The sequence below is a fragment of the Sus scrofa genome, chromosome 16, assembly GCF_054392235.1.
Source record: "Sus scrofa isolate SSC_HxYL_T2T_F1_AM1 chromosome 16, Sscrofa_HxYL_maternal_Yorkshire_Landrace_v2.0, whole genome shotgun sequence".
Taxonomy (NCBI): domain Eukaryota; kingdom Metazoa; phylum Chordata; class Mammalia; order Artiodactyla; family Suidae; genus Sus; species Sus scrofa.
The window spans coordinates 14,899,198-14,919,199 of record NC_139398.1 but is presented as its reverse complement, the minus strand read 5'-3'; the positions used below and the strand labels follow the sequence as shown (position 1 = coordinate 14,919,199).

Sequence of the window (20,002 nt, the reverse complement as noted above, 5' to 3'; positions counted from 1 at the left end):
CCTGTTATAGACCTATGTCTAGATCCAAATGCTCTTCTCTTTTAGTTAGTCGTTTACCCTTAATGCTCAATTCACCCCAAGTCTCTCGCCCTTTTCCATGCTTGTTCACACAGCTGCCATCTTCAGGATGTTGAATTGACCACACTACTGATGTTTGCAACCACCACCCACCCTTCTGGTTCCACTTGCCCAGGTCCATATTTCACAGAAATGGTCATCTTCAAATTCACTATACAATTAAGCTCTTGATTGTGTCCCTATTCATTGCCTATCTCCCTTCACTACACTCTAAAGACAGAGATTTTTGCCCATTTGGATCATTAATGCATCCCATTCAGAACATGGTAAACAAGCAGAAACTGAACAATGAGTGAATACTTTGCTTTGTTTATAGACAGTCCCACTAGTGCTGACTGTACCTGCTCTCTCACTGGGCATCCCTTTCTGATGGTCAGAGGAAGGATCATTGGTGCTGCTGTCCTTCCATTACACCTGGTCTGGGGCTCACTGCACACAGAATGAGGGTCTCCATGTATGGCTTATGTCTATTGGTTTCCTCAGGGATTAACCTAGATTATTTTTGGGAGGAAAACTATATTTTCTGGATATCAGTTTTCATTTAACCAGAAATTGATAGATTAGAAGAGTGTTTATGGAACATTCAGGGCTTACTTTTTACCCTCCTGTTTCACAGACTTCAATATTTCAAAAAATAGTGCAATTTTTTTTTTTTTTTTTTTTTTGCTTTTTAGGGCTGCACTTGTGGCATATGGTCATTCCCTGGCTAAGGGTCTAATCAGAGCTACAGCTGCCAGCCTATGCCACAGCCACAGCAATGCCAGATCCGAGGCATGTCTTCGACCTACACCACAGCTCGTGGCAATTCTGGATCCTTAACCCATTGCTCGAGGCCAGGGATCGAACCCACAACCTCATGGTTCTTAGTCTCATGGTTCTTGTTTCCACTGTGCCATGACAGGAACTCTAATACAGTATTCTTTTTGCTTAAAATGATATCTTTATGGTTTAATAACAGACATGGTTTATGTTTGTTTGTTTGTTTTGCTTTTTAGGCTGTACCTGGGGCATATAGAAGTTCCTAGGCCATGGGTCAAATCAGAGCTACAGATGCTGGCCTACACCACAGCCACAGCAACATGAGATCTGAGCCTCATCTGTAACCTATACCATAGCTCATGGCAATGATGCTGTGTCTTTAACCCACTGAGGGAGGCCAGGGATCAAACCTGTATCCTCACGGATACTAGTTGGGTTCGTTTCCACTGTGCCATGATGGGAACTCCCAGAAGTGTTTTTTTTTTTTTTTTTTTAAATTCAGAACGCAATGACACAATTCTTTACCATGGCATTAATAGCTAATGTCATCAGTGGGCTGGGTTCGTGTGTGCATGTGTATGAAATACTCTGTTGCACAAGGATTGCCTTGATTTCTAATATACTGTTTCTGTGTTGTTGGTGAAGGCTGCTTAGCTCTTTTCCGTTCTCAGCCATGCAATTTTGTATAATTGTAAACACTGCCTAAACCTCTGTTACTATGACATGAAATCACAAGCTTGAAGACAAGATGCATTTATACTGGCATGGTAACATTATTATTGAAAGCAAGAGAAGGTCTAATGCTATTCCTCTTATAGTCAAGGAAATAACTCCTTCCCTTTTTCATCGTACTTCATACTCTGAACTAGCATTATTCATTTCTTTTTTCTCTCCTCCAAATTCTGCATAATTCTGTAAGAACGTTTTGCCATTTTGAGAGAAATACGTACGGACAACATTGTGAAGGCTCCCTTCTCTTTTTGAGGGATTATTTTTCTCTACTCTCTGCTCAATCGATTGCTTAAAAAGTGAATTCTCTTTTTCTGGTTCCTCATCTCTCAGGTCATATGTTTCTGTGTAGAACTGAATGAGGAAAGATAAGAAGGGCTTCTCTTCTCAGAGTCCTCTTTGTGGCTCAGTGGGTTAAGAATCCAACCCAGTGTCTGTGAAGATGCAAGTTTGATCCCTGGCCTCATTCAGTAGGTTAAGGATCCGACATTGCTGCAAGCTGTGGTGTAGGTCGCAGATGCAGCTCGAATCCAATGTTGCTGTGTCTGTGGTATAGACCTCAGATGCAGCTCTGATTCTACTCCTATCCTGGAAACTTCCATATGCTGCAGGTGTGGCCTTAAAAAGAAAAAAAAAAAAAAAAAAAAGAAGAAGAGGAAGAAGCAGGGCTTCTCATGCTCAAGCCATGTTCTGTTGTCACTAGTCAGCCCTGTGACATGAGGTTCTTGTGGTTTTTGGGGAGAGGCACTGCTTAGAGCCTCACCAGCCAGTGTGGCTCATTCCACATCCAACAGGGGAAAGAACCTCTGTTTGTCACTGACTTTGTGACTCTGTAACCTGAGTCTGCTCCTCAGAGGTGGCAGACACAGAGAGGCCTGGGTCTTTGGTGTTTAGAGTACAGAATTGGGACATGAGGTTTGGGGTCTTGGGGCAGGTACTTTGAAAGACACACAAGCCTCCACACCATCCTATGTGATAGATATAATTATCTATATATCTATGTGGCATCTATGTATATACACACTACCTATAGTAGGAGAGGCCAGAGAGTCAGAAAAAAGAAAAAAGAAAATGAAAAAATTGCCCCAAACTGCATAAGTGTTAAATGTCAGATTCAGGATTCAATCAATCTGAGCCAGGTCTCTTGCTCTTTTCCCCTTCTCTGTGGCATTCCTGGGCCTCACACTGCCTAGAACACACTGGCCTCTTTGGGTATTGCCAGAGAGCACACTTTGCTATCTGAGTCAAGTTAACAAGTTTTGGAGCAAATATAATGTGTTCATGTCATTTAATTAGTTGCTGCAAAGGAGACAGAAATATATGATATTGTGTTTGCCCTCAAGGAGCATAGAATTTAAGAGAGAAGTTAGGAGTTCCCATTGTGGCACAGCAGGTTAAGAACCCTACTAGTATCAATGAGGATGCAGGTTGGATCCTTGGCCTTCCTCAGTGGGTTAAGGATCCTGTGTTGCCATGAGCTTTGGTGTCAGTCACAGATGTGGCTCTGATCTCACGTTGCTGTGGCTGTGCTGTAGGCTGGCAGCTGCAGCTCCTACTAGCCTGGGAACTTCCATATGTTGTGGGTATTACCCTAGAAAGAAAAAAAAAAAGAGTAAGAGAAAGAGAATTTGGAAATTAATGCAAAAATATCAGGTAGCACATAGTAAGTTGTCACACAGGGAACTGTGAGTCACTGATTTTGGGAGAAGCAAGGAAGTCTTCTCTTGGAGGAGGTGGAATTCTGAGCCATGACATGCAGTGAGGAAACTTCTCTGTATGCTCTAGGAATGGTGATTGGTTTATTTTGGCTGTGATAATAGGGCATGCAAGAGACAAGACTGAAGATTGTTAGTAAATGTTAACATTACCCTAAGAACCTAGTATTTTATTGTAGGCAAAGAGGAACGCTGGGCAAGTTTTAAACTGGGAAAGAAATGCACTGAGTATGATGCTTTTGGAAAATAATATGGACCATTCTAGGAGAGGAAATATAAGAAAGTCTGTTACTGAACCTGCCACTGTTTGTGGGTGAGCAGTCCTTTGCTCTCCCAGTACATTTCCTGAGGGCATATGTGAAGCAACTCTGTCTCTAAGCAGCATGAAGGAGGAGAAAGGGCAAGGAGGAGAGCTGACAGCTTCAGGTTGTGCCTGCAGCATACTGACTAGCTCCTATGCTGTCTCTGTCTTTAGTGGCTGCATTGAAATTGCAAGGTAGGAAGTGGGAGGTGTATGAAGGAGGGGGGAAAGCAAGATGTTGATGGGTAGTAGCCATGAGCAATGGGAGGGAATGAGAGTTACTGTTGCAGCAGACTCCTCCGTCTACAGTAAGGGCAGCGACCCGGACCTATGACCGTGGGAATACCATCACCATTGCTAGGGTTGTTCCAGCTGAAATCAAGGTACATGACAAGTGCCCTAATCTGGGGTGGCCCATAAAACAGATATGGGACAGCACTGACATTCATATAATATGGCCAGAAAAGACATCCTTGAGAGGTGACTTTGAATAAAGGAAGTGAGGGAGGCATAAAGGCAGATATCTGGAATAAGAGGCTTTCAGGCAGGTGGAAGAGCAAACACAAAGTCCTTGAGATGACACGGTACCATCTCAAGTATGTCTGAAGAACACCAAGAAACCCTTCACAGTAGAGTTAAGGAGTGAGAGGCAAGAGTAGGAAAATCAGTGAGAGAGGTGATGGGGAGTCAGATAGAACCTAAAGGTGATAAGAATTGTGTTGTTTACTCTAGTGATACTTGAAGACATTTGAGGGTTTAGAGTCAAATGGAGGCCCTGACCTGCTTTAGCTTTGGTAAAAGTGCTCTCGATACTGCTGAAAACAGACTCTAGATAGAAAAGGGTGGGAGAAGTGAGATTAAGTAGGAAACTGCTACGGTGAACCAGGCTAGAAATCATGGTGGCTTGGACTATGTGGGTAGGGAGATAAGAGAAACGGTCAAACTATGGGATATGCTGAGGGTAGAACAGACAGGAGTTCTGGACATAATGGACAGGGAGTGTAAAGGAAAAAAATCCTGACAAATATAGTTACCTGGTTTTGTCTCAGGTAGAAGAAAGAAGCTGCTATTAACTAATATGCGGAAGTGTGCAGGAGACATTGATTTTGGAAAAAGATTAAAAGCTTGGTTTTCAGCATGTTTAATTTGAAAAGTATACAAAATATGCTAGGAAAGGTATCAAGCAGGTAATTGGAGATGCGTATTTCAGTTTCAGGGAAGATGTTGGAGCTGGAGATATAAGGTTAGAAACATTAGTGGGAGTTCCCGTTGTGACGCAGTGGTTAACGAATCTGACTAGGAACCAGGAGGTGGCGGGTTCGGTCCCTGCCCTTGCTCAGTGGGTTAAGGATCTGGCGTTGCCGTGGGCTGTGGTGTAGGTTGCAGACGCGGCTTGGATCCCGAGTTGCTGTGGCTCTGGCGTAGGCCGGTGGCTACAGCTCTGATTCAACCCCTAGCCTGGGAACCTCCATATGCTGAGGGAGCAGCCCAAGAAATAGCAAAAAGACAAAAAAAAAAAAAGAAACATTAGTGTACAGATGATATCTGAAGCGATGAGGGTGGTTGAGAAAAACTCAGGGCTGGGTGTAGGCGAGGTCCAATAGAGATGCCCTCTTGCTTCTGAAACTGGGGATCATAAAATACAGTAAAGGACTGAGAGAGGTCTGAGGACAATAAAGAAAATGCGATGTCTTGGAAGCCAAGGTAAGAGAGTGTTACAAAAATTAATTCACGATAAATTCTGTCAGATTCTGCTGATAGGTCATGATAAATAAGGACCCAGAAATGACCGTTAATTTCAGCAAAATAGTGATGATGGACCTCAAGAAGGACAGTAGCTCTGGAGTAGTGGAGGAAAGAACATGATGTGAATGGTTCAAGAGAGAATGGGAGGAAGGAAATTGGTGAGACGAGCAGGGAATGAGCAAGGGAGATGGAGGTGTATGCAGAGAAGCACCTATGATAATCAAATACGGGACCAAAGCTGCATAAGGAAAGAAGAGAGGAGGATATCATGGGTGAGCAAAAGAAGAAAGGGGTTGAATTACCAGATGATAGGTCCAGGTATATTTGAAGAATTGTTAGATGTCTTCATCAGCCTGAGCTTCCATAAAAACAAAACAAACAAAACACAGACCAGGTGGCTTAAACAGTAGACATTTGTTTCTCAAAGTTCTGTAGACTGGGAACTACCAGATCAAGAGGTCTGGAAATTCTGTTTCTGGTGAGATCTCTCTTCCTGGGTTGCAAACAGCCTGCCTTCTTGCTGTGTCCTCACATGGTGGAGAGAGACTTCTGGACTCTCCTCTTCTTCTAAGGGCACGAATCCCTTCATGACCTTCTCTAAACCTAATTACTTTTCAAAGGCCTCAACCACAAATACTGTTACCAAACCAAATTTGGGTCTGCCTGCCCATGTGTGCAGCAAAGCCAATCTATTGACATTGGGTTGTGGTGAAGGAAAGTACAGTACTTATTGCAGGATGCCAAGCAAGAAGTCTGGACAGCTAGTGTTTAAAGGATTGAACTCCCTGATGGCTTTTAAAGACAGGGTGAGGAAGAGGGTTGTAGGATATGTGATCACCTCATGAACACTCTTCTGATTGGTTAGTGGTGAGGTAATTGGGCATCAACATCATTAACCTTAATGGTTCTATCTGACCTGGGGCCTATGTGCTTGTGGGCAATATACAGTTGGCTTCTTCCATCTGGCAGGGGTTTCAGTATCTGAAAAACAGCTGAAATGAAATGGCTCAGAAGATTATCTTCAGCCCCTGAGGAGGAGCTAAAAGTCCTTGACTTTGTTTGATGGCTAAATTGTTATTATTTTGTCTTGCTTGTCTGTTTTCTGTTTCTGAATTTTCTTACTTCCCTTATTAAATTTATTCTTTGGAACTTGGGGAAGGCCTAGGAGGCTAAAGTTTTTCCATAAACAAGAGGCAGGCAGAGGACATGGTGGGGTCATTCCCAGAAAGCTCCCATAGGGTCCTGCTTGGCTATAATACCATCACATTAGAGGTTAGAGCATAAACATAATGAATTCTACGGGGCGGGGGGAGAGTGGTGATGTGGTGGTGGTTACAAATGTTTTGTCCCTAACATTAGACTTTGGTTGCTGCAGAGTATGGTATAGACGTTAAGAGGTAGTGACTGGTGTAGGGGATTATTGAAATTGAGGTAACATTATGATATGATGATAGGAATACGTAGACAAGATGAGGTTAAAGAAAAAATCTTTAGAGGGGAGGAATTCAAGGAACTGAGAGGTGGGGTTATTGGAAGGGTGACCCATGTGGGTTTCAATTTTGATGGGACATATTGGAAAGAGTGACAGTGGTTGGGAGCCAAACTTTTCTTTTTTTTTATTTTTTATTTTATTTTTTTTTCAAACTTTTCTGACAAGAAAAGGAGGTGGAGTTCTATGGGAAATAACTGCAACAGGGAGGCAATGTGGTGATGAAATGACTCAGTGAGGGGAATTTTGATAAGGAAGGGAGGGAGGAAGTTCTGAAAATAAGGAGGAACAAAGGGGAACTCAGTCCACCTGCAGATCCACTTCACATGGAGAGTGAGAGACAAACAACACCACTGCTCAGAGGGCTGGGAGGGAATCAGTGCCTTTAGGGAAAGCCAAGTTGTAGTCAAGTTGAGAATGTGATGGAAACCTTGGGGGAAGATGATGAGGTTAAAGGAGAGGGACGGTGATTGACTTAGTGTTTCAGGGGCACAGTCAATGAAAAGGCCTCAGGAGATGGAATTAGAAGAGGCAGCTTATGGAGCCAGGTGTGAGTTAACCTTTGGGAGATGAATGACCACGGAGTCTTGGGTCTTTTGTGGTAATTGAGAAAAATAGGGATAAAACATACAGAATAGCCCAGTTGGTGCAAGGTGGAGAGTGATGGAGATGTTCTGAAGGTTGAAGGAGGGAGGGACATGAGACAATTGGACAGAAGCAGGAAGAGTTCTGGTCTCCCATTAGATTCTACACAGGCATGCTCTTCATGCTCTTGGATTTAGCTCAGTGGTGGTCTGAAGGATTGGCCTTCCTCTAAGTGCAAGCACTTCCATGACTCCTTCATAGTGCTTTCTACATCCTAATGATTTCAAAGAGACAGCAGTGAATGATGGCTTGGCATGAGATCTTACTTCTCTGCTCAGGAATTGAACCTGGGAAGCCTGGAGGAAAACCAGGAATCCTTGTCACTAGAGTAACTAGAGGCTAAAAGCAGAATTACCCTGATTTTTGTCCTCTCCCCCCACTGAAAGCAAGAACATTTCAAGGAAACAAAGACTGTAAAAAACAGGTACAATATTTATTGTTAGAAACACAGTACGACATGTGGGAGAGCACACAGAAGTGGTAGTCTTCTGCTAAGGCAGAAGCAAAGTAGTAACAAACACCCGAAGGAAGAGTGTGGGTGCCGGTGTCCTCCTGAATTTAAACCACTTACGTGAGGCAGTTCTTCTAGGTCTTTGTTTCCTTTGTCCAGTTATCTTGTTTCGTTTCTCACCCTGACTGGACCCAGAGCCCTCCCTGGTATGTGTGCACATCTTTTGGCTGAGATGGATTCCCAAGCAAGGCCTTATGGGAAGGTTAGCTTGGTGTCACCTCTCTCTCCGACCCAGAGGGGTCTTTCTGTGCATGTGGAGTCTTTGACCCCAAGGATAGAAAGTATGTCACCTCTTGATCTTTGCTCAGGCAGGGCTTAGTCCCTCTCTGCCCCTCCCATTACCATTGTTTAAAGTGTCTACAGAAGACAAATTCAAGTTATTTACCTTGTTCCTGTTATTTTTATCTTCAAGTATAAACCAGAGGCTAGTTGTAAATGTCTGTCCTGGAGCCCATCTATCTCCTGCTTCACTAAGTGCTTAGCAAATATTGAGTGGTTAGGAATTCAGCTGGTTAAGAATCCAGTGTTGTCAATGCAGTGGCTGGGGTCACTGCTGTGGCATGGATTTGATCCCTGGCCCAGGAAGATCCATATGCTGTGGGCTTGGCCAAAAAATGTGGAGTGGTAAAAAGAGTCAAGAGTAAGAATGACACTGGCAACATTCAAGATAATTCCAGGACTTAATCACACAGGACATAGTTCAGTTCCACTGGTATCTTAATTCATAGTCTGATTTTTCACATAAGAAATAGGAAAAGAGGGTTAAAAAATCTATGTTTCAGAGATAAAAGGAGGCAGAAGTAAATTTTATGCAAAAAATATTGAGCAGAAGTTTAAGATTTTTATAACCAAGTTATAATTTGTGAGACAATTTTTATGGAGGAGGGTTTTTTTTTTTTTTTTTTTCAAAACATGATGAAAATCAACTGTCCCAAAAGGGAGAACTTCTATCCCCATCACCACAAGCTCTGAAGAGAAGGGGGAAATATGGAAGAAGGGCAAATTTTTGCAGTGCGTGGATATCCATACCTATTAACACCTCCTGACAATTCATTAAAATGAATATTTCTTGGTGTTTGTAATTTTTCCAGTCAAATGAAGAGTTTCTTTTGGTTTCATGTGCCTTCTTAGAAGCTAGCAGTTTTCCTACTTTTTTTTTTTTTTTTTTTTTGCAGGGTTTGCAGCTATCTTTGCAATGAATTTATATCAGCAGAGCATCTGTTAACAGAAAGTTTCTCTTGATGTTCCCCTGAATCAGAGAGCAAATGGTTCTCTGCAGACATTAGCTCCATCCCCAATTAAGAACACTGAATTTTGAAGGATTGGAGGAAAGTTTAGGGATTAAGTAACCCAGTCTGCCAGTTGCCTCCCTTCCCCAAATTCTTTGGAACTTTCTTAAAGTGGTCCAGAGAAGTTAAGTAGCTTGTTGTGGTCACAGTCAACTCTCACACCAATTTCAGGAATGCACTAAGCCAGGAGGCTTGGTGATTTTGTACATGCATGAACTTGGAACCCTTAAAGTCATGGTGTTGGTGTGGGCAGAGGGTAGTCCCTGAGCTGCAGAGGAGAGATAAGCTTCTTCATATATTTGTGTTAGCTACTCTTGGGGAAGAAAAGTGGGCAGGATGGGTTGGTGACATGCCAAGGGAAATTATAATTTATAGCTGATTCATGGTTCACATACTTTATGACTTTTTTTTCTATTTAGGGAAGCATAGTTGAAATGTGATTTTAAATATATCATATAACAATAATACCTACATAAAATAAAATTCATTGTATTCTTAAGTTTGAGAAGGATGGTTTGCTGTAAATTGAATTGATTCTAAAATCAAATGAAACATTTTTGAAAAAGAGCTAATAAATTTAACACATTTTTATTTTTGTGTTTCTGTGTGAAAAAAATTTTATATGGTTCTTGATAGGTTTTTTCTTTTTAAAACTTATTTTCAAAGCAAATGTGCAAAAATTAAATGAATGAAGTATATTTACTATAAACAAACTCACAGGAACAGGAGTATTTACCCGAACACTAATGATTCCTGACACCATATGATTTAGAGGGACTATTATTTTCCTATGTCTAATTATTATATTTACTATGGAAATTCATAAGTGATTCCCTTTGAATCATATATTTATGCATGTACATATACATATATTTATGTATGTATATATTTGTGTGTGTATGCATATAAATGTGTGTATAATATATATATGTATATAGGTGTGTGTGTGTGGGTATTCAAATTTTAAAGGATATTTTAAAATTTTGGAATTGCTTTTTTAGAACAAATGTCATCCAAACAATTAGTTTATATGAAACTAAAGAAGAAAATTTTGACCTAGAAGTTTGAGTTCTAGTCTCAACTTTTCAGTGATCTTGAAAAAGGAAACAAGCACAGCATGCCTCAGATTCTCCATTTCTTTTCAAATACTTTGCCATTAGTACTATCTTTTAGAATGGGATTAATCTTGCCAGCTTTTATGAGGATAATTGGAATTTGATTAATAAGAAAAAAAATAGGTTTCTGAGGGAAAAGACTGTCATTTTGTGGCCCCAGAAACCTCTTGTACCAGGGCTGAGGTTTCACTGGGCACATATATGCATATATGTGATACTTGAAAACTGATCTGGGGGTGCCCTTTCATCACCCTTCTTAATCTCCTAGAGGCTTTTAGGCACTTAATTTCTCTTGATTATTCCTCCAGGAACTGACAATGTTAGCCTGGACTGTTGAACACGTCAGCTCTCTAAATTCCCCCTTCCAAGTGTGAACTGGAGATTGGCACTTGCCATCTGCCTCTACATGAATTGAATCATGAGCCTCTTCAGCTGCTGACTGTCAACACCCCCTAAGCAGAGCCCAGGGTGGAGATCAGGAGTGAGGCAATCTGTGCTCTGGGAAAACTGGCAAGATAGGTCTTCACGTAGTTAGATATTTTCAGAAAAAGATTTTATGAGCACAATTCTTGCATCTCCTCACATCTAGAAAAGCACTACAATCCTTCACAGTGAAGTCTGCTCCTCATAACTAGCAGTAACCTTCATGAGACTAGCAGGAAACTTCTGCGAAATCGGTGCTTAGTTGCACGGACCTCCCTCTTTCACCAAAATCACATATAAACTGGCCTTCCCCGTGACCTCTGTGGAGCAGTTTTTCAGAGCTGTCTGAAAGGTTGTCTCCCAGGCTATAGTCAATATTTTGCCCCCAGTAAAACTTAACTCTCAAATTTGAGATTGTGCATATTTTTTTTAAGTCAACAAAAGTTTCCCTTATAAATTTTTCCCATATGAATAACCCTGTAACTTATTTGAGTCATTTCCTAGGAGTCCTTGGAAGGTATGCAAAAGAAAGTAAGTGGTATAGCTAAGTGACTAGGAGACTGAATTGTTATGCTGTGTTCTGTTTGGATTTGCCAGTTACTGGGAAGTTATCAGTGCCTACATTATACACAGCAGTATCTAAATGTCCCATGAGATATTACAATTTGTTAAGACACAAATTATTCTCCATAAACTTTCAATCTGTTTGGAATAATGAGGCTAGTCAACAAGGTATAAAGAACATATTAATTGTAAAATACAGATATATTTAGAAAAAGGGTATGAAATTCCCTATACTACACTCTTTCATATATCACCCATCATTCAATGTTCACCAATCTTGCAAGGGAGTGATCATTTTACAGATGATGAATCTGAACTTTAGAAATGTTGGGTAACTTCTTTAATGCTGCTCAGGTAGGAAATAGAAAAGAAGGGATTGTACAATCAATTTGCATTATTAGACTCCTTCTCTGGTAAGAAAATTACAGGCAAAATTTCAGAAGCCAAATAATATTTCCTCTTGTAAGTGAGCAAAATTTGCTCACCCTAAAATAACTCCTTGGCATGCAGATTATTTCAAGATGAAAGTAATCAAGGCCCAAAATACTCAGGAAAAAACTCTGACCTTCCTTTTAACTCCCTAAAAGAATTTAAGTAGAGGGCCTCTTCCCAGAACAGAGATATTACTGGAGATATCTGCAAAGAATATGGACTAAGTTTTGTGGGGGAAACTCATCAGGGTCTGGAGGTAATAACCCACTCTCTGTCCCATTGTTTCTGCAATGCCCAGCAAACACATGTTTGCCAAAATTTGTTTTTCCATCTTCATGTGAATTACGCTCTTTCCTTTTGAAGTCCCAAACTGGTATCCACAATATCCTCTTTTGTCTTTAGCTGAAGGTGATATTTCAGGTGAGGGTTTCAGCCATTTTATTTTATTTATTTATTTTTCTTTTTAGGGCTGCACCTGTGGCATATGGAGTTTCCCAGGCTAGGGGTCCAATCGGAGTTATAGCCACTGGCCTACACCACAGCCATAGCAGAGCAGGATCTGAGGATCTGAGCCGCATCTTTGATCCTTAATCTGATCCTTAACCCACTGAGCAAGGCCAGGGATTGAACCTGCATCCTCAAGGATATGAGTCAGGTTCTTTAACTGCTGAGCCACAGTGGGAAGTCTGGTTTCAGCCATTTTATTGAGTTGCTTGGTTTCTCTCAGTCTCTCCTATGTATCCATGTTATTAAAGTTTTTTTTTTTTATTTTCTACTGTTCATCTGTTTCATGTCCATTTAATTCTTGCCCACCTAGAAGAATCTAGGAGGACAGACATGTTTCTTCCTCCCCACTTTTCTTGGGGATACTAATGAATTCCCAAGGATGCTAATAATAGGTCAGGAATCCCAAGCAGCAAAGTGTTTCCACCCAAGGTAACTTAATTTTCAAAACGATGGAAAAAATAGTACATTATTGAGTCTCCAATAGCAATAAGCAGTTCCTCAGTTTTTCAGTTTTCTACACTAGAAATTTAGTTTCAGCTGAGACCAAACATTCTAAAACACTTATATGCTTCAGAATGGAACATTGTAGGAACAATGGCAGACATCTCGGTATATTTTCACAGACCCAAAATTATATTCTCCACTAGAAACCTTTCCTAGGGAAGTGAAATGAGCTCCCCAAACTGAGAAGTTCTACATAGGTGCAGAACTACCAGTAAAAATAGGTACCTAGGGATCAGGAGGGTGTAGGATACTAAGTGGATAGATGGGAGGTTCCTGAAAACAGATGACTCTGATTAATACTTAACAGTGATACCATAAAATGAAATTACAGGCAAGGAGCTGCTTAATATGGCACATGACGGAATTTACCAGCACTCAGGGCCTCTGGGGAAAGAATAAACAATTGTTTTTTGTCTCTAGGAATGTGGCTATGTCCCTAGTTACATGAAAACTGAGGGAAGTTTTCTACATCTGTAAACTATGAAAAATTATACTTGTGTAATCTTGCAGGACACTGTGGACCCTGGGGCAGGCCCTTCCCCCACATCCTCTGCTTTAGCTCCTCTTTGAAGTAACTGGATGACTATCTGATGCACATTTCCTGAGTTGCTTTACAAATGTGAAAAATCAGAGTTCCCATCATGGCTCGGCAGAAACGAACCTGACTAGCATCCATGAGGACACAGGTTCAATCCCTGGCCTCACTCAAGGGGTTAACGAACCAGTGTTGTAAGTAACAGATACAGCTCAGATCCTGTGTTGCTGTGGCTGTGGTGCTGTGGCTGTGGTGTAGGCTGGCCCCTAGCCTGGGAATCTCCATATGCCGCAGGTATGGCCCTAAAAAGACAAAAAACAAAACAACAACAACAAAACAAATGTGAAAAATCCCTCCCACCAAATGGAAGGTGTTAACTACTTGATGACCTGAGCACATACCCCCCAGGCCTTCTGGAGGCTAGGGATTGATAAAATTAACCTCTCTGACCCCACCCTGTTTCCTCACCATCACCCAGTCAGAGAATTTCACACAAGTTGATCACTGACCCTGTGATCCCTCTCCCTCACTTGGCTTTTCAAAATGCTTCACAATTTTGTTCCTGGAGTTTAGGCTTTTGTGGGGGCATGAGCACCACCCTCCTTTCATGGCCTGCAATAAACCTTTTTCTGCTCCAGACTCAGACATTTTGGGTTGTTTGGCCTCCCTGTGCATTGGGCACACAGACTTGCTGCTAACACATGGATTGTTGTTACTATTAACAGTAGTTTATGGGTAAATCACTACATGGTTCACAATAAGTAGTATTTCTTCCTATGAGAAAATATTTCTGAAGTTCCCATTGTAGCTCAGGGTTAACAGACCTGACTAGTATCCATAAGGATGCGGGTTTAATCCCTAGCCTCACTCAGTGGCCTAAGGATTGGACATTTCCATGAGCTGTTGTGTAGGTTGCAGATGGGGCTTGGATCTGGCATTGCTGCGACTGTGGCGTAGGCCAGTGGCTACAGCTCCGGTTGACTCCTAGACTGGGAACCTCTGTATGCCATGGTGCAGCTCTAAAAAAAAGCAAAAATAAATAAATTAAATTAAATAAAAAGAAATATTTCCTACAAGTGATTCAAAATTCACTGAATATTTATTAGGTGTTAATAGCTGTGGGAATGCAATTGTCATAACTTGACTCTGACACTTCAACTCTGACAGGTTAAATATTCGAGGTGCAGTAATATGGCATCATTGGAGGCCAGGAATTCCTGATACGAAAACTGAGTCCTTGTGTTTTGAAGTAAAAGGCTTCTCCTTTAGACTCCCAGGCCTCTCTTCAGTCTCAAAGGCTGACTCAAAACTTAATGATTAGGTAATATTGATATAGCTAAGAACTAGTTAAATCGTCTCCATTATGTTATGCCCTGCCTTGACCCGCTAACTTACTCTAACTGGCTCTTCAGAAATGGTTTCTTCCTTGCTTATGTGAACTGGAGTTTGGCACTTGCCATCTGCCTCTACATGAATTAAATCATGAGCCACTACAGCTGCTGACTCCCAGCACCCCCTGATGGGAGCTCAGGGTGAAAATCAGGAGTGAGACACTCTGTACTCTGGGAAAACTGGAAGAACAAGAGTTCAGATAGTTAGATATTTTTAGAAGATTTAATGTGCCCATGTTTTGTATCTCCTCACACCTAGAAAACATTAAAATCCTCCATGGTGATGTCTGCTCCTCATGGCTAGCAGTCACCTTCACAGGGCCAGCAGCCAACTTTTGCAAAGTGTGTGCATGGCTGCATGCACTTCCCACTTCATTTTTAACACATACAATGATACTATTTCCCCCTGCCTCTCTGAAGAATTATTTCACAGAACTATCTTAAATACAGCAGCCAGGGCTGTAGTTAAATCAACAAAACAAAAGATGTCACAGTCATCTGTGAGTGCAGCTACCTCCAAGGTTGAGCAGGTGAACCCTGAGGAAACTCAGGAAGAAAACAAAGAATACCTGCTATCTAGCAGCCATAAGACTGCAGCCACTCCTAAAAGTAAGCCTTGAGGAAACTCTGGCTGTGAAAACACAGGATGGTAGCCTGATAGCTGAGGTGCCTATTGAAAGAGTGATTTCAGTGAGCCCAGACCTCTTTTGTTCCAACTACCTACCTGTTGTTGCAACAAACTCCTACATATCCTAGCTTCCTCCCTACCCTCCTTAGAGCCATCCATCTGCTCAGGGCTACCTGAGATGCTGTCTCCCAGACCAAGAGTCCTAATTTGCCCCCAATAAAACTTAACTCTCAACTATCAGGTTGTGCTTTTTTTTTTAAGTTGACAGTTTACTGCTTTCCCTTACTAATGGTTACTTTCTAGTTGCAGTTATATTACACCTGGTGTTTTCTTTTCCTTTAAACACTTCCTAACACCCCCTTCCTTTTGTGAGGAACGTTCACTGCAGAGAAGTCAATGTTCAATAAATGTCAAGACTGCTAGAAACCCTCACCAGACCACCTGACTCTGGCCTTGATGACTTTGAAATGATCTATCAAAGGAGAAGAATGCAGACACCCTAATCCCTAATCCTTATCAATAGCCCCCCCCCTTTTTTTCAAGATAAACCTATAAAACCCCTTGCTATCCCTTATCAAAGGAGAACACAGTTTTGAGGGCATTAGCTTGCTGTGGCTTCCTTTGCCTGGCAAAGCAATAAAGTTCTTTTTGCTTCACCCAAGACTGTATCTGAGACTTAATTGGTGCCAGTGTACAGAGGCTAGTTTTGGCTGCAACACTTCTGCTGCTTTTAGGTAACTCAGATTAATTTTTCTGTATCATACACATTTTCAGCAGTTCTGCATAATGTTTGTTTTTTCTTCTTAGTCTTGTATTTGAATAATTTGTACCCCTGAGGCAGTTTATGCCATCCTGTGGCATAATCAGAATTTGTTGTCAGAGGTTTGGTGACACTTTTTTATTATTATTTTTAACTATAACATCCTGGTATAGCAACTACACTCCCATAGTTACTAACTGAAATATAATAATTAACTGCTTAATTGTTGTTTGGAAAAATATCAAAGTACTTTAAGAAATGAGCATAGTATTAAAATACTGCAGTTATAGGAAAAATGAATCTGTTACAGAAAATTATACAGAAAGGCAAATATGTTTAAAATGCACTACTATTGTAAATTATATATTAATTGCTCATTTATGTAATTTAATTTTCTTCATTTCTCCTCTCCAGTTTGAGGGCATTAGCTCATCCTGACATTTCACATGTCTGGTCTAATCCTCTGCATGCCTGAATAATATTTCAGTGTGCCAAATCCTTCCACTAATGGAGAAGAACATGAGAATGTCTTGATTACAAGTTATTCTTAGAAAGATTTCTCTTTTTTCCTTCAAGTTCCTTATTCACAAATTCTTTTCTTGCCAAGTCACACAGGAAAAAGAGAAACATAATTCTACCACATAAGATAATTTTTTTTACTGTCTGAATGACCTATGACTGGTTTTCTTTTCTATTACTTTTTACTCTTTTAGCTTTTTCTTTACTTTATCCTTTCTTTTTTCTCAGATTTAAATAATTTGCCCCTTATACACAAGAAACTTAAAACATTATTTATCATGAATTGAAATATATTTGACATATAACATTGAGCAAATTTAAGGTGCTCCTTTTAATTTGATACTTTCATGCATTTTAATTTGGTTGCCATTGTAGTGATCATTAGTAAATAAGCTCTAGGGATCTAACACACCAGAATCTTGGGCCATTGAACTGCAACATAAATCTTTCAAACAGGCCCAAGAACCTCTGTTCTAAATGGACTCTCACTCTTTCTTCACCCAAATCTAATTTTATAATTATAAGACTTCATGTGAATAGAGTATAACAAGAATAATAATCCTCAAATCACATGAGGATTTTTTTTTATTCACAAGAAAGCTCAAATTATTAATGTAAACAACATTTATTTCAGTGAAAGATGCAAATGAAGCCCACCTTTGGCTTGGAGAACATTTCATGGGTCAGGCAGAAGATGTGTCACCCTGGGAATGAAGGATCTTAGGACAGAAGTGGAGAGACCATTAGAAGGGATTTATTCAGTGCGTGAAACATCTGAGAGCAGTCCTGGATAATGGGAAAACCTGCTTGCAACTTCTTTTAGTAAGTAGAAATCTCAAGAATAAAAGTATATCAAATGATAAGTATTAGCTTTGTATTCAAATCAAACAGGATGGGCTAGATAAACGGTTGGGAGATGTGAAGGGAACTACGGAGGAGAAGAAGCAACAGATGATTAGTTTCAATCTTAAGTGGACAAGACTGAATCTGTGATCCAACCATCAGATGAGACAGTGTCAGAAGGCACAACTTACATGTCATAATTATAACAACTACAAATTTTTGAATATTACTGTGATGTCTTGTTTTCTTTTTAGCCAAAGTCATTCTTCATACTCTCCAAATTCATAGTCTAGTTGAAAAAATATCTAATAAACACAAAATAATTGGAGAAACTCTTAGTTAAGGTATTTAGTCCTTCTGATCAGCTGCTTTCCTGCTTGTAAAATGGCATAACAGGAGCTAACTTTACTTTGGGGCGATGCTCATAATGACTTTATATATGGTCCTGAACTCTTCTACATTGTGTTTTATTTGATAGTGAGTAGCCAGTGTAGGGAGATGCTGTAAAATGCAGGATCATCACCAACATCACGCTTAATTCTGTGCCCATGGAGAATAGACAGACAGTCATAAATATTTGCTAAAATTAAGAAAAATTTTTCCCATTTTTGGTATGAAAATTACATCTAGTCATGCTTTGATATTTTCTGACATGCTCAGTAGTATTATCTTTGCCCTCTAGTATTATCCACTATGCCCATAGTATTATTTTTGTTCATGAACAATGATGTAATTTAATCAATATGTTGACTGGATATAATGCTTATAATCTATAACTTTGTACTGTTTATTTAATACATATATTTGTATATTACATTTTATGTATTATAATTTCAACTTTTGTTTTTTACTAAATATCACAAGGGCAGTCGCAGTTTACCGAGGACAAGGTCATGTAATAGGCTTACAAAAGATCTGGTTTCCCCAGCAACTAGAAACCCTCCAATCACATCATTCCTTTAATTCAGCTTACGTGTTTGTGCTTTTATTTTATTTTATTTTTTAAATGAAAGTACCGTTTTAAAATAATGCATGCCCAAAATGGATAGTAGCACAAATCAGAAAACCATTTGCATAGGTAGTTGGGATGTTGTGACATTTTCTATTGCATGTTGTCAAATAGATAACTTGACTACTTAGTACTTATATAGTACTAATCTCTAATTGTTTTTAGTAACATTGTTAATTAAAAGAAAAGCTCAAGTATTTCTGGAATTTGGTTAATTAGCAAGGTAGCATTATTTTTCTGATCAATAAAACAACTATTGCTACTGTTTAAAATTCATAATTAGGAGTTCCCGTTGTGGCTCAGTGGTTAATGACCCCGACTAGGATTTATGAGGATTCAGGTTAAATCCCTGGCCTCACTCAGTGGGTTAAAGATCTGGTGTTGCCAAGAGCTGTGGTATGCTGTGAGCTGTGGCTCAGACCTAGCATTGCTATGGCTGTGGTATAGACTGGCAGCTGTGGCTCTGTTTCAATCCCTATCCTGGGAAACTCCACATGCCACAGGTGGGGCCCTAAGAAGACAAAAAAAGATTCATAATTATCTGTGTGCATGTACTGATGTGCACAAAATGTATATTGCACTCGAAATACCACTAATATTGTTAGCATTTAAAATTTTTATTACAGTTGATTTACAATGTTATGTCAATTTCTGCTGTACGGCAAAGTGACCGAGTTTCATATACATTTTTTTTCTCATATTATCTTTTATCATGTTCTATCACAAGTGATGGGATATAGTTCCCTGTATTGTTAGCATTTTTTAAGTACCCTGTGTTTGGGCAAAATTAGAGATTAGATGATGAGGGGATATTCTGCTAACATAAGTATTTGGAATGCCTCTCTTTATGTAAGGGATCATGATTTATAGCCAAGTTAAAGAAATCAGTCTGTGCTCAGTGAATATAATATATACTAAGCCTTAGTGCTGAGGCAGTGCCTTCACTTTGGGCAAGACATTTAAACACTAAAGTTGTGGTGTAATCCTTCCAGTGACATGTTTAATGAGGCACATAGAAAATGACAGAATGTTAAAGATGCTTTTCAGCAACTGTCATCCTTTGCCCCTCATTGCTACAACTCTCTCTTACTCTTTGCTCATCTCACCTTGTTGCCAGGTCTAGGAGAGGCAGATCCAGTGGGCTGGGTGCGAGGAAGAGCACCACAGTATTGAACCATCACATGTACTCATTTGCTGAGTTTATTAAATGAAAGCAAATTATCCCGAAGAAATCAGCTTACAAATACCCGATGATCAAAAGTCTACATTTTGACCAAGTGCATTTGCAAAATCTAAGGCTTCAGTAAAGAATTTTGAAGCAAGAAGCCTGCATTCCACTTAGATGGCTTGAGACCAGGAAAACAGAAGACACCCAGCATCACAACTTTTTCCTCAGCTGCAGCACCTTTTTAAAGGGAATTTGGAATAACAGAACCTACTATATATTATTACTGGTTTGTTGTGCTTGAACCTTCATGGACATAGCAGTCTGAGTTTTTCTCAACCTATT

The 20,002-nt window shown here is 40.1% G+C and overlaps 1 long non-coding RNA gene across 1 annotated transcript in view; it reads left to right on the top strand.

The window, feature by feature from the left end:
• The window catches only part of LOC146395449 (uncharacterized), a 73,055-nt gene that overhangs the window by 31,466 nt on the left and 21,587 nt on the right, over positions 1–20,002 (top strand). The window contains exon 3 of the long non-coding RNA XR_014831066.1: positions 17,275–17,462. This is a non-coding gene — a long non-coding RNA (uncharacterized LOC146395449). The remainder of the gene's footprint in view (positions 1–17,274; positions 17,463–20,002) is intronic.